This window comes from Cynocephalus volans, chromosome 7 (assembly GCF_027409185.1).
Source record: "Cynocephalus volans isolate mCynVol1 chromosome 7, mCynVol1.pri, whole genome shotgun sequence".
In the NCBI taxonomy this organism is placed as follows: domain Eukaryota; kingdom Metazoa; phylum Chordata; class Mammalia; order Dermoptera; family Cynocephalidae; genus Cynocephalus; species Cynocephalus volans.
Window position 1 is genome coordinate 146,508,904 of NC_084466.1, and position 15,218 is coordinate 146,524,121.

Below are 15,218 nucleotides of genomic sequence, written 5' to 3' on the forward strand. Positions count from 1 at the left end.
GGACTTGGTGGGTTGCTGCAGTAGTGTTATGGGACAGGGGACCTGGCCCTGACCAGAGGGAGGGACAGGAACAATGTCTCTGAGGAAATAAAAGATGAGTAAGAGTTAGTCAAAGGGTGTGTGTGTGTGTGATTATGTACGTGTGTGTGTACATGTGTGGGTATGTGCTTGTGTGTGTGTTTACATGTATATATATCTTTGTGTGTGTGTTTATATATGGATGTGTGTATGTGAGTTTTTGTGTAGGTTTGTATAGTATGTGTGCATATGTACATGTGTATTTGTATGTGTGTGTATTGGGGTGTTTACATGTATGTGAGTATGTGGTTCTATGTATGTTGGATTGTGTGTGTGTACACATGCATCTAGGCTTGCATGTGTGTAGCTGTGTATGTTTGTGAGGGTATCTGTGTACTGGGACAGCTCTCCAGGTAGAAGTATGGGTGACAACTGCCTGCACACCTGCTCTGTGCTGGAGACTGCCCAGTGCCCTGGGGATGAGAGATGAGACACAGCCTCTGCCCTCAAGGTTCTCGCCAGACTGCACTCCTGAGCTACCTTCCCAAACGTGGAGACGAACCCTCATTCCTTCTCTTTTCACCTTGACTCATACTACTGCCATTCTAGAGCAGGGCTGTCCAACAGCACTTTCTGCAATGATAGGCATGTTCTGCACTGTCCAGTGTAGTAGCCATTCACCCCATGTGGCAATTTAGCACTTGCAATGCATCTAGTGAACCTGAGAAAATAATTATTTTATTTTATTTCATTTGAATTTAAATTTAAGCAGCCACATGTGACTAGTGGTCCCCTTACTGGGCAGTGCAGGTCTGGATAGTACTTCCCTTTAAGGTCTAGTTTGAGTTGTAGATTAACAAGTAGAATTTCTTATACTTTGATACATTAGTGTAAGGAATGGGGACAGGAACCTGGGATTTGGGTCACCTTTTTTGTGTGTGAATAAATTGAACTCTTTCATCCTCTGTGCAGGCTGGAGATGTGGGTTTCCATAACACTGTCTGTAAGAATAGCCAGTGATCAAGTCAAAGTTGCTTCGTTTAGAAACAGGGAAACACTCATCAGTATGATGTCTTCAGGCAATTTCCTATTTTAACACCACATCTCATTTGATAATAAGCACAGCCTTCAAACCAGGCACTTAAATGCTTATCATGTCTTTACATATCCATAAATTTTAAATTATTTACTTTATGTACTGAAGTTAATTACACATTTATACTATAATAATCGGTCTTTTCTCTATTATTAACCTAGGCATTTAATTTTTTCTCAATAGGTCAGATTAAAAAAAAAAAAAAACTAACATTACCCCATATATTATGCTTTCTGATTAGCACAATAACACATGCTTGTGTTAAGCTAAGTGGCTAACTTGTTACTGTACAAATAATTCTTCCAGGAAAAAATATAAAATAATATGAAGGAATTTAATCATTTTCTATATGGAAGTTTTGAGGAGAAATTAACCTGTTTGAAAAATCATAAATAATAGTTTGAGGCTACCAGCTTATACCTGGCTTTTCCATTTCTCCATCCTTTATTTAAGAATCGATTTGGAAAAATAATCTTGTTAATTGAGAGTAGAGAAGAACAGCGTGGCGTTATATGGTTGAAGGGGAGGAAAATTTTTTTCTCAACCCTCCTAAATTTGTAATTGGGACAGATTTCTATAACAAAAGACAGATGAACAAGAGAAAAACAAGCGGGTTTATGAATGCACGCACTGCACGTCATGCTGGAGAAACCTCAGTGAAAAGTAACTCGAGGCCATGGTTTAGGAGTCTGGCTTATACTCATATAGTACATCTAACAAAGGACAATAAATTATAGAGAAGAAACAAGACAAAGGCAAGTAGAGGTGGGAAGGCTTGCAGAGGTGCGAAGCTGTGGGAAGGTAAATCTATGGGAGTCAACTAATACAGCAAAGTCTGCCCGCAGATTCCTCTGGAACTGTTTCTGAGCTGATAAAGGGTTGTCTTCAGTAAAAGAGAAATTACATTCTGTCTACAGGCAGAAATAGGGGGAGAAACATTTCCTGTTTCTTAATTGCCTAGCTCAAAAACATTTATGTCAAAGAGGCATATTTTAGGGTGACACATTCTGGTTTCTTTCATGGTCATTAGAATTTTTTTCTATAAATCAGCATGTTTCTATGTCTCTGTTTTGAGGGAAATTATCAAACCGGGCTCTACCCATCCCAGTGAGTTTGATGCAGAACTCGATGTTGGAGCAGCTGAGAAAGACAAGTTTCCTTGGAATAATAACATGGTAAATCCAACCCTCCCCAAAGCAGGTGCAGCCAAGATCACCGTTCAAAAGGGAGAAGGGACAACCGTGTAGAGACTCATGTTTATAACGGGGACATCATTACATCAACAGAAAGTCAGTTATGACTAAGCCAGAAAAGCCAAGAAAATCTGCCCATCTGTGACCCTTTCTCCCCAGGCAAACAAACGCCTGAGAGCATAAAACATTTCTGTTGGGTGCACTCTGCTGCGCATTCTCAGCGCTGCCTGTGTGGGTACAGAAGACACGACCCTGCCTTCAAGGAAAAGGAGAAAAAATGAGAACAAGAAACAAGGAAATAATTTCTTAAGGGTACGGTTTTTAACTACGGGCTAGAGAGTAGCAGCATTTCAAAGAGGAGAGGACTGGTGACATTTTAAGACAATAGAAAGAAAAGGAAATCAGTTTTAGGAAAAGATAGAAAATTTGAGACAGGACAAGAGAGCCGAGGTGGCAGTACTTGGGGGACCTTCCTCCTGACCCGTGGCCTCCCTTCCTTTGTGCCTGAGTAGACACAAGGCTTTGCATAGGAAAAGGGGACAGCCGGAGGGAAGTGGGGGTTGTGACCTCAAGGGGGCAGAGCAACTATCCCCCAAAGCTTGGCCCCCAAGTCTGGCCAGCAGGATGTTCCTGGAGTGGCTTAGTGGGAAGGGGATCTGGGCTCTGAGCCACCAACGGTCTTGAGGTTTGGCAGTTAGGTGGGGCCACTGAACTCAAGCCCCACAGAATGTCACTACCCCAGGTACCGAGGGGAGATGGGCACACCCTGTCTCATCAGACTGAATGGCCTTATGAGGTCCTCTCTATCCCCATGAGGAAGGGAGGACAGAGAGAGTGGCCCAGCCAGATGGTCAGTGGAACCGGGAGTTCCTCTCAGGGAGCGCACAGCACAGAGGAGGCGGGAGACAAGTAGGGAGCGCTGTGCAGGCTGGAGGCAGCCAAGCATTCCCCTCCCTGCCCCCGCCGAAGGACACTCGGCCTCTAAAGTCAGCTTCCCGGGGCCCTGTTAGGAAGTAGACCCAAGGCCTGGATCCTGGGACTGTGTGGTTAAAAACATGTCAGAAGAAAGTGGCGTCACTGGAATGTTAAAAATGACAGGAGTTCCCAGGAGGTGACTTGCTCACGGACCAAGTCAGCCAACGCATGGCACCTTCCAGGTTCTCTGAGGAAAGGCTGAGGGCTTTCTGAACTTTCTAGAAATGGAAGAGAATGTACTTGAGGCCACCCCTGAGGCCCTGAGCCCATCAGCTGCCATCTGAACCCTCCAGTGGCTGAGCGCAGCCCCCTCCCTCACCCGTCGACTCCAGAGAGAATATCCTAAGAGAAGCTGCACGTCGGACATCAGATTCTTAAAATATAGGAAAGTCAAAACCAGCTTCAAACCTCACAAACTCGTTCAGAGAGTAAAAAAGCTGGATGAGTCAAGTTATTCAAATATCTTAAGATATTATAAAAACAGCTAGTAACATTTAAAATAATAATAATAATTAGGAGACTAAAGAAAAATCAAGATTTTGGTCCAACATCTCAGATCCCCCTCAGATTATTTAGTCACCTCATTAGGGTTTCATGTCCTATTAAAAAACTTGCCGACTAGATTTCCCTCCAATGACAAAAGAGAAATGGAGCTGCTTTATTTCTTCCTCTCCCTCTTCCTCCCTTTATTAAGTACCTACCGTAAATGACGTGTGAATTATTTTATTAAGTACCTATTGTATGCCTGGCAAATAGCAGGTGATGCAAAGACAGAGCCTTCTCTCACAGAGTATATAGTTTGGCTGTTCAGAAAAATCAGATTTATGGTTCACATGAATGGTCAAATGACCAAATAAAGAACTCACCATGAGGAGCCCAAAGAGAGTGGCCAAGGGGGAAAGCATGGGACCTGGGGACATTGTGAGGGACAGGGCAGGTGTGTGGGGACCACCGGTTGGGTGTGTGAGGGGTGGGGTGGGGGCAGGGTGAGGCCACACTGCTGATGGCAGGGCACAGGGTGCAGGGAATATGGCTGGAGGCCTCGAACGCCAGGTTACGGCTTCGAGGACAACAAATGAAACACAAAAGAGGAGGTGGTGAGGGGCCAGTGACAGGGAATGAGGAAACAGGACAGAGCTTCAGAGCTCAAAGGTGGTGGGCCCGAGAGCAGCCCATGATTCTTGAGTAACCATAGTAATAACCACTTACATCTGCATTGTTTTTATTAATTATAAAACTTCACTGACATTTACTGTCATGAGATGTTGCATTACTGTCATGGCCACAATCATGGGGGGGGGGGCCTCTTCTACTAATGAAGCCATCAATGCTCAGAGCCATCAAGAACTAGCCTCGTGTTGCAGCTAGATGGTGGGGGTGGGGGGGCCCAAGGAGAAGCCAGGTCCTGGGCCTCCAGATCTGGAAGTCCAGGTTGAGAAAGGTTTCAGTATGACTCTACCACAGCAAATTTGGACGGTGACATCAGATGGGCCTGTATGTGCATCTTAGTTCTTACACTTATTAAGTGAGAGCCCTCCGAACCTCGGTTTCATCTTCTGCAATGCGGGACTGATAATCACACGTTCCCCACACATGTGCGGTGAGGATGATTTTCGCACAAGTGCATCATTTAGTAGTTGCCTGCGCTCGTGAGAATTCAGTACATTACAGATATGATGATGGATGAAGACAGTCCTGAGCAAAGCAGTCTGCTGTGGTGACTGAGGCCACCATCTACTTGTGCAATAAGAGAAGGGAGAGTCGCTGCTCAGAGGCCACAGTCCTGTTGGACACAGGAGCCAGCAGCTGGGGCCACTCTAGCACAACAGCAGGCCTGGGCAGGGCCCCTAGGATTGGAAGTCCCCAGGCAGCCAGTTTCCCAGCGGCCGGCTGAAGCTCCAGCCCTAGGCTAGTGCTTCCCTCGAGCCTTCGGGACTGTGACTCAGCAATTACCTTTGCTTAACAAGGCACGCGTCGTGGCTGTCACTAAGGACGCTCAGCCACTCACAAAGCATCGCTCTCGCTCCCCGGGTGTTAGTTTTGCACCCTGGAAACCGTGGGAGAAGACGTTCTGCTGGCTCTCACGCCCTGGTAAACTCCAGGACGACAAGTGTGAGGACATCAATAAAGCCCACTGACGCTTCTATCTACTCATTACATCTGCCAGTGACGCCTGAGGGGACATCTGGGAACTGATCGTTTAAAAATGTCATGAGCCTTTCCATTTACCAGGGTTTCTTGCCACGGACTGCAGGCCACCCACCACCTTTCCCCAGCTTCCTTGGTTCTCACGCCCAACCTCTTCTCTTTCCTGGAGGGGCAGCGATTAAGTGCAGAACTGGCCCTGCCCCCTCAGCCGCCAGTGAGGAAACTGAGGCCCAGAGAAGGGAGCTGGCTGTTCAAACTCACAGAGTGAATCAGTGTCCCCGTCAGGATGGAGGGTCGCCTCCAGCTCCACTTTCGACACTCCTCCCTTACTCGCTCTGGTCCCGTTGAGGGTTCATGGAAAGGGCCTGGGGTGATGTGGCCTCTTTGAGGTGGTAGATTTGGTGGCAATGGGACCATTCAGTGGCCTGGGCTCTCGGTGAGGTATCCAGAGACTCTGTGGCGGGCACATGTGCCCAGCACCCACTCGTAGGGCAGGGTCGGGCTGGAAGCTGAGCTGAGGAGCAAGGGAGGGTTTCTGAGGACCTCAAGGTGCCGCACTGGCTGAGGCAGGGCTTTTCTGTCAACCAATCAGCTGGGGCCACTGGGTTGCTCCCAGCCAATCAGTCCTCACCATGGGCCCAGCACACACAGGCCCCGAGACAAGGGTGGTCTTCAAGGTGGCCCAGCCCTTCCCCTGATCGTCCGGGTAGGTCCCTGCCTCTCTAGAGGATCTCCCCTCTTGGTCACCAGGCCTCTCAATCCACCATGGCGGTGACAGTGTCCCGACTTCTGTTTCTCACCAGTAATGCCACATCAGGCTGTCACTGAGCTTCAAACTCGAATGCAAGGTGGGCTCCAGATTGTCCCTCGAAAGCAGTGTCCTGGTGAGGGTTAAAGGAGCACCTGGAAAAAAGGGCCTCACGGTACAGGGCAGGGGCAAGTGCTCAATACACAGCGGCGATCATGAGGGGGACAAAGATGGTGAGGCAGCAGGGGACACCAGCACCTTAGGTCGGGGCACTGAGTGAGAGAACAGAGCCCAGAGCTGTGGCCGGGGCTGCCCATCTCCGAGCAGCCCTTTGTCACAGTTTTACCCAGTACTGGAAAAATCCCTCACCCAGGCCAAGGCAGCACCACATTGGCAAAAGAGCTCAGTCCGTGGAATACACATTCTGCAAAAACTTATCAAACCCATCTCTGTGCCCACGACTGTGCCAGGCACTGGGGAGAGCGGAAAGCAGAAGACACCAACTCTGCGTACAGTAGCAGGAAGTGCTGCACCTGATGAATACCGCCCGGCTACCTTCTAGGCAAAAGCAGGGTAGGTCTCAGGACAGGGTGACGCAGAAGAGGGAAGTCCCCACAGAAGCGGTGCTTCTAGGCCCGGGCTTGAAGGGCGATGTCCTACCAACACTGCAGGCTGGGAGGCCAGCTAGGAGGAGGTGGCCCTGCACATATCCAGGCCAGAGGTGATGAGGCCCATCTGAGGGGGTGAAAGGAACTGAGGCTTGATGGAGGGGGTTGGCCACGGATGACAGCCCTGCTCCTGGGTCAAGGACAGCCTGTCTCACTCCACTGCCCCGACTAATGGATATAGACAGTGGCTTGGGGCAAATGATTTTAAAATAGGGAGGAAAATGAGAAAAGTGTATGGCTGTGGAAGGAGGAAGCCAGTTGGGGAGGCTCCCCCAGACTGTTGGCCACACTATAAACATTCAGCAGAGGTGCTGCACTGAGCCTGGGGGTGACCTGGGGTGACCTGAGTCCTGACTGCAGGTGCAGAGGTGGCCATATGCTCAAGGTCAATGTAGACCAGAGCAGGAGAGCGGCCAGGCCCCTGCTCTCTCCTCCCACATTCCCTTCCTGGAACGTGTGTCCTTCTCTCAGATCTGCAGCTGGAGAAAACTCCCAGGAAGGCAAAGAGCAGCAGGTCCCAAGATCACCACCGTGGACTTTGACTACTGATCAGTGTGGTTGTCCAGCATCCACTTCCTGACACTCAGCCCCATAGATCCATGGCCCAAACACACTGACCTGGGACATGGGGAGTCTGGGGCACCCTGTGATTACTCTGGGGTAGACCTGCCGTATCTATGTGGCCCTGGCCAAATCTGATCAAGTTTCCAGATTTAAGGGGCTGCATTGGCCAGTTTGATTGGCCTTTGTTTTTCTTTTCTTTTTTTTTTTTTAAATAACAAAAGCAGTGCATTGTTCAGAATGCATATAGAGTCTTTGAAACATCAGACATATGCCACATTAATATTCGGATCATTAACATAAAGCTCAGATGGACATCCAGTTTGGGTGCGAGCAATAGAAAAGACACTGCACTTGCAGTCAGGATTCTAACCAAGCAGGTGACCTTGCCCTTGGGGTTTCCACCTCTCTGGACCACAGCTTTCTCATGTAAAATGCAAGCAGCAATCCAGCCCTGTCTTAAGTATCTAACAATAGAATCAACAGCTCTATCCATAAGTCAGTGTGCTGTCAGGTGAGCAAGGCAACCTAAGGAGTCTGGCCGCAGATCCCAAAGCTATCAGAAGGCTGTAGTCACACAGAGCTTTGGGGTCCCTGGACCCGCGAGGTTGACTTCATACCCACCCAATCCATGACCTGCATATGACCCCAGGGTTCACAAGGCTAGCACATGGCTGGCACAAGGCTGTCCCTGCCCCCTGGGGAATCTAGGGTCCAAGGGACTAACCAAGACACAATCAAGGAATGCCGGGTGTTCTCCGTCTTGGCTGCAAACCAGAATCACCTGGGAGCTTAAAAAAAAGAAAAGAGAAATCCCAGGCCCTACCCCGACCAATTAAAGAGCAACCATAAGCCATAGGCCTTTTTAAAGAAGGCGGGTGAAGATCCACCTGCTATGGGAGTCTTCAGCTCCCAGGGCTCCTGGGCGTATTCCTCTCTGAGAAATTATTAATTTTGTGCTTTCATTTTGATGATAGTCTATTTTTTTTTTTACCAGTTATAGAAATAAAGGTTTCTCTTTGTTGTGATAATTTACAGTAAGACTTTTGTTTCCTGAGCTGACACTTAATAAAATTAGGTCAGCAGGAATATTCCAGAGGTTATGAGAACTTTTTAGAAAGGATGAAATCCATGTATTCCTGGGAGCTGAGAAACCTTGGAGAGTACCGTCTGGAACTGAAAATGTGGAAGAGCTGTCCAGCGCCACAGGCTTTGAGAGCAGTTTGCTCTGGGACCTGGAACGAAGGAGCGACCGTGGCTGGCGAGGAGCCAGGAGTGATGGGGGAGAATTAGGGGACCTCAGGAGTGGAGTGTGGTAACATCCCTGACAGGGGAACCGTAGGTGCTCAGAAGAGGGAAGACATTGAGAGAGTGGCAGAAATGAAGCTGGGCAGAGGCCACATGGTGGCTGTAAGTTTTCCAGGGCTGCCATAACGAAGTTTCAGAGACTGGTGGCTCGTCTCACAGTTCTGCAGGCCAGAAGTCTGAGATCAAGGTGTCAGCAGAGTCGGTGCCTCTGGAGAGCTGTGGGGAGAATCTGTTCTGGGCCTCTCTCCTAGCTTTTGATGGTTTGCTGGCAATCTTTGGAATCCCTTGGCAATCTCTACCTTCGTGTTCACAGGGTGTTCTCCCTATATGTGTGTCTCTGTGTCCAAATTTCCTCTTTCTATAAGAATGCCAATTATACTGAATTAGGGCCCACCCTAATGACCCCATTTTAACTATATTACCTCTTTAGAGACCCTACCTCTAAATAAGGTCATGATCTGAACTACTCGGTATTAAGATTCCAACATATCTTTTTTTGGTAACACAGTTCAACTCACAGCAGTGACCACCTGCTGTGGTTTGAAAGTACATGTCTCTCCAAAATTCAAGTTGAAACTTAGTCCCAATTGTAGTGGTACTAACAGGTGGGGCCTTCTGAGAAATGATTAAATCAGGAGGGCTCCCCTCATGCCATCATGCCCTTAAAAAAGAGGCATCAGAGAGCTGCCTGGCTCTTCCGTCTCTCCTGCCATGTGAGGATGCAGCAAGAAGATGCCATCATGGAAATAGGAGCAGCCCTCACCAGACACTGAATCGGCTGGTGCCTTGATCTTGAATTTAGCCTCCAGAGCTGTGGGAAATAACTGTCTGTTCTTTAGAAATTACCCAGTCTCCCATATTTAATTATAGCAGCACAAACTGACCAAGACACCACCCTTGCATGCCCAGCTTAGGAGCTCGGACTCCACCTAAATTCTGACCCCTCTCCACAGAGTTATTCTCTTTAGGTAAAGACAAAATTATGTTGTAGCCAGCATACAAGACCTCCTCGATGTACTTTTAGAACTTCTTCTTAGCGCTTTTGGTCATTTCTAATTGCGTATTTATTTGTAGATAATCATTGCCTGTGCCCCATGGCACTACCAGTCCCATGAGGGAGGGGAAGACAGATATTTTGTTCACTGTTGTATGTCCAGACTGGAAGAGCATCCAGCGTGTTGTAGCCACATAAAAATAAAGGTGCGTGAGTGAACCTCCCGTGAATTATGCATCTGAGGGCAACGAAAAGACCCCACAGGGCTGCAGCTGGGAGGGACTTTAGGAAGGGTGGGCTGACCTGGAACGGAAGATGCAGTGGCCTAGGGAGTGGTATGTCAGCCACACAAGGGCAAGGGCAGGGGGGGAGGGAGAGGAGGGGACAGATACAGGCAGTGTCAAGGGAGGAGGACAAATAGGTTTCCACAGTCCTCGGGTGCAAGAGAAGGAGAACCCAAGCACCCCACCCACCAGGCAGCTGCTGCGCCGGCTGGCAGGGCTCACCCAGGTCCTGACCCTGCTGTCTGCCAGCCATGTGGTCGGCAAATGAGTTTTCCCACAGGGGCTGGCCTTCGCTTCCATCCCACAGCAGACACCTGGCAGAACCTTGGGCCTTCTTGGTGCCCCAGAAAGGGGAGGGGAGCTGAGCTGGCCCTACCATGAGCAGGCAAGTGGGAGTGAACGAGTGCTCCTGGGTGGCAGCCTGGGGCCCAGCTGGCCTGCCTTGGGCCACCTTGCAGAAGAGACCACGCAGACTCTGGGCTGCTTGGAAGCACCCAGTGTCTTCCCCCAACCACTAATGTCTGGGCATGGGTCCCCAGCCCTCTTTGGGGGATAGCTTGGTGCAGGAACGATGTTCCCAAATCAACCTAGATTCCATCTATTTCACAGATCAGCAAACTGAGACCTGCAGGAAGCACCCAGTGTCTTCCCCCAACCACTAATGTCTGGGCATGGGTCCCCAGCCCTCTTTGGGGGATAGCTTGGTGCAGGAACGATGTTCCCAAATCAACCTAGATTCCATCTATTTCACAGATCAGCAAACTGAGACCTGCAGGAGGAGAGGCAATAGCACCATAGTAGGATGTGGGGCCCTGAGATCAAGGCCGTACTCTTCCACTCGCCCTTACACTAAGCCCCTAACCTTTCTGGGCCTCTGTTGCCTCCGTTGTAAACTGGGAATTAAACAAGACTGTCTACTTCTTGAGCACTTCATAACTCTAAGAGCTACAATTGATCACTGCCATTTTCTTTGAGGACCCCTTCTGAACCACAAATACCTAATTCCTTTCCCATGCTCAGCTCTCTCGCACGGTCCTCAACCCCTTTCCTTGAGATGTATTCCCCAGATGTGTTCGTTCAGGGTATTTCTCATTACTTCAGGCATCATTGTCTATTGGGTGCGTAATGGGAATCATTGTCTATTGGGTGATTTCTTATTCTCTTTTAAAAAGGGGTTTCGATGATGTCTTCCTTCAAGGTGACTCTAGCTTGAATAGAAAGGCAGCGTTTTTCTCTAGCTTGCAGTTTCCAAAATTTCTTGTAGGATCCCAGGTTTGAAAACGACCTTGGAAGTAGATCATCTAAGTCAACACTTACCAGGTGCATGACTTCTGTCTACGTTTACTCCAGTCATAATGTCATTCTAGTGAGACAGGGAGCTCACTCCCCGCCAACAAAACACTATTATGTTTTCAATGATTCTAGCTTTTAGAAAGTTTTTCCTTATATTGTGTAAATCTGCCTTGAGGGCAGGGGTGACCAGGCCCTATCCTTGGCATTTAGAATAGAGCCTGGCCCAAAAGCACAGGCAACCAAAGGAAAAATAAACAAATGGGATTATATCAAACTAAAAAGCTTCTGCACAGCAAAAGAAACAATTAACAGAGTTAAAAGACAACCAACAGAGTGGGAGAAAATATTTGCAAAATATACATCTGACAAAGGATTAATATCCAGAATATATAAGGAACTCAAACAACTTTACAAGAAGAAAACAAGCAACCCAATTAAAAAATGGGCAAAAGAGCTAAGTAGGCATTTCTCTAAGGAACATATACAAATGGCCAACAGACATATGAAAAAATGCTCAACATCACTCAGCATCCGGGAAATGCAAATCAAAACCACATTGAGATACCATCTAACCCCAGTTAGGATGGCTAAAATCCAAAAGACCCTGAACGATAAATGCTGGCGAGGTTGCGGAGAAAAAGGAACTCTCATACATTGTTGGTGGGACTGCAAAATGGTGCAGCCTCTATGGAAAATGGTATGGAGGTTCCTCAAACAATTGCAGATAGATCTACCATACGACCCAGCTATCCCACTGTTGGGAATATACCCAGAGGAATGGAAAGCATCAAGTTGAAGGTATACCTGTTCCCCAATGTTCATCGCAGCACTCTTTACAATAGCCAAGAGTTGGAACCAGCCCAAATGTCCATCATCAGATGAGTGGATACGGAAAATGTGGTACATCTACACAATGGAATACTACTCAGCTATAAAAACGAATGAAATACTGCCATTTGCAACAACATGGATGGACCTTGAGAGAATTATATTAAGTGAAACAAGTCAGGCACAGAAAGAGAAATACCACATGTTCTCACTTATTGGTGGGAGCTAAAAATTAATATATAAATTCACACACACACACACACACACACACACACACACACACACAGAAACCAGGGGGGGGGGAAGAAGATATAACAACCACAATTACTTGAAGTTGATACGACAAGCAAACAGAAAGGACATTGTTGAGGGGGAGGGGGGGAGGGAGAAGGGAGGGAGGTTTTGGTGATGGGGAGCAATAATCAGCCACAATGAATATCGACAAAATAAAATTTAAAAAATAAATAAATAAATAAATAAATAAATAAATAAATAAAAATAGAATAGAGCCTGGTGACCTGGAAATGACAAGAATTGCTTCTTGCGGAAAGGAACTGTGACCCTCTCCATTCTTTCTGGCTCTGCCCTCTGGGGTGCATGTTGACCAGATAAATCACCACTGGCCACTTAGGTGAGGTTTCCCTGGATTCTCTGACTAATCTGTGGCTGGAACCAGGCAAGCCCAGATGACAGAACCCACAGAATAACTGAAAGTGACTTAGCTAAATTTTTGGCAAAAGCTACAATCAAGTCATAGAATGGGTTGGCTGCTACTAACATGGGTGGCAAAACCAAAAATCAAAGAACTGCACAATCCAAAACCCTCTCCAAATAAAGACAGAAGTCCTCATTAGTAATATAGAGTCAGGAAAGGAAGGTGCTCAAGGCCTAGCTAATCCCCTAAAATAGACCACAGGCCTCTGGGCCACTGTGATAGTTGTCTCTCAGGGGGAGTCCAGTGACCAACTGCACCAGTTGGGGACCCAGTGCTAGAGACAGCCCACTCAAAGGGCTTATCGAAGGGGTTATTTACAGAGGGGTGGACAGGGTCAAGGGAACCAGCCAGGGATGGTGAAATGCCCAGGCATCTGCAGCAGCTGGAAGCTCTTTCTTCCTGTGGCCTGAAGCATCAGGGGAAGGAGCTGTAATGAGAATCTGGAAAGAGGTGGGGCTGTGGGAGGGAAGGTGCTTAAGAGGAGAATAGAGATATTGCTCAGCAACAACACAGAAGGGAGGAGCCTGGGGAATAAATATTCCAGCCTGTTCCTCTTCTCACTCTTCAGTCTCCTGCCAGTGCCTCCCGTTGGCTGAGCCCAACCAGAAGGCCAAGGGCCAATAGTCCATAGAGGCAGTCCATAGAGGCAGCCTCAGGGCACAGAGCGGAGAGGAGGCAGGAGACCAGAAATGGAGAGGCCAATGGGAGTTATCCTGTTCACCAACCCAGTGAGGCATTAACATGTAATCCACCATGCTTACATCCAGCAAACATTTATGGATTACCTAGTACCTGCCAGGTGCTGGAAATATTTTACATCTTGATCTGGGGCATACACATACGAGTACGTATTTGTCAAAATTCATTAAACTGTATTTAAGTTTTAAACTTAACATTTACGTACTTTGGAGTATCTAAATCATACAGCGATTTAAAACATGGCAGGGTGGCACCTGGCTATTCACCCAAGTTCTCTAGCAGTGAAGGAAAGAAAACACCTCCACTTATCTCCAGGTCAAGGTACAATTGGTGCAGCTCAGAAATGCTTTGAAAATAGGCTATATTATTTCTAAACCAAGTTATATTTGAGCAGTGTTCATTTTATCCTTTCGCGCTTCTCCGTCATTAAGGTTGCCTTCATTTTTAACCTTTGACTAGGTTCACTGGGGGATGGGGTCTGCTCTCCATTCCTCCCACACCCTGACGAAACGAGGCATGTGTCTCCATAAACACGCACTTCCAAAAGCAAGAAGTCTTCAGACTTCCCAACCCTGCACAGTGTGTCGAGAGCAACAGAGCAACGTGATGGGTTTGGGGTTTGTGTGTCCCAGGGAATTTTGATCTGGAGGCACAGCAGCTTCGTGTTTTCCCTGTTATCACTTTCGGAACACAATCGTTTGGCAATTGAACTTGTAAACTCACATTAGCAGAGCCCTTTCCCATCCGCAAAGTCAGTTTTCCTTTCCTCGAATCTCACTTTATAAACAGTGCTGCTCCCCAGGTCGGATTGAGCCAGCTCTCTCTGTTTATGATAACTTCAGTTCACAGCGCCCAGGTGCAGTGCCCTGTCTGTCTATGCTGCCCTGGCCTTTCCTCTAAGGAGTCCAAAGGATAAAGCCTGGTTATAAAAGGCCACAGCCAACCCGATGGGCCCTGCGTGGATGCTCTGGTGCAGCACAGTAAGTCAGCCCAGCGTGGAAACACTGCAGTGGGAAGACCCTGGGTCCGGGGTCCTAGCACAGTGCTGCCCGACACCCTATGCATTGGGAATCTCAGCCTCAGGGTCCCCACCTCTAGGGAGAGCCCTGTGGGGCCCAGGCTGCAGGACTTCTGTTCCGCTCACTGTCCAGTGTGTGCCCCAGGCCTCCTGCCCAGTCAGGCTCTGCCGCTGCCAGCACCTGTGTACGTGGGTGTCTGTGTGTGTCCATGTCTTCCTCTACACAGATGCTGCCCTCCTGGACCTGTCATGAGGCACCGCAAGAATGCACTTACACGCCACTCGTGCAGAAAAGGGCAGTTTATTCACTCCAGCTGGCCAGCGACCGTCTCTCAAGGAGCAACCAAGGGAGAACGGCCTCGGGCCTTGGTCTTTTGGGGTTTTTAAAGGCAAAAACTGCATCCCGTTGGCACACGGGGTTGTCCAGGGGCACAAAGCAAGCTAGGGAGCTAGGTCACAGAGGCCAGGAATGAGCCGTTGGAGCAGTCAAGCATACAAGGTTTCATTGTGTATGTTCCCATGTCATAGTTCACTGTGCATGGCTTCTGTTTCTATGTAACGGTTTTTGTTTCTACGAGGTCAATGGTAGTCTGCAGGTCAGACGGGGCTAAAATGGAGTTACTTAGGTTAAGCAAGCAATTCTACAGAAGTACAGAAGCAGATAGTGTAGTT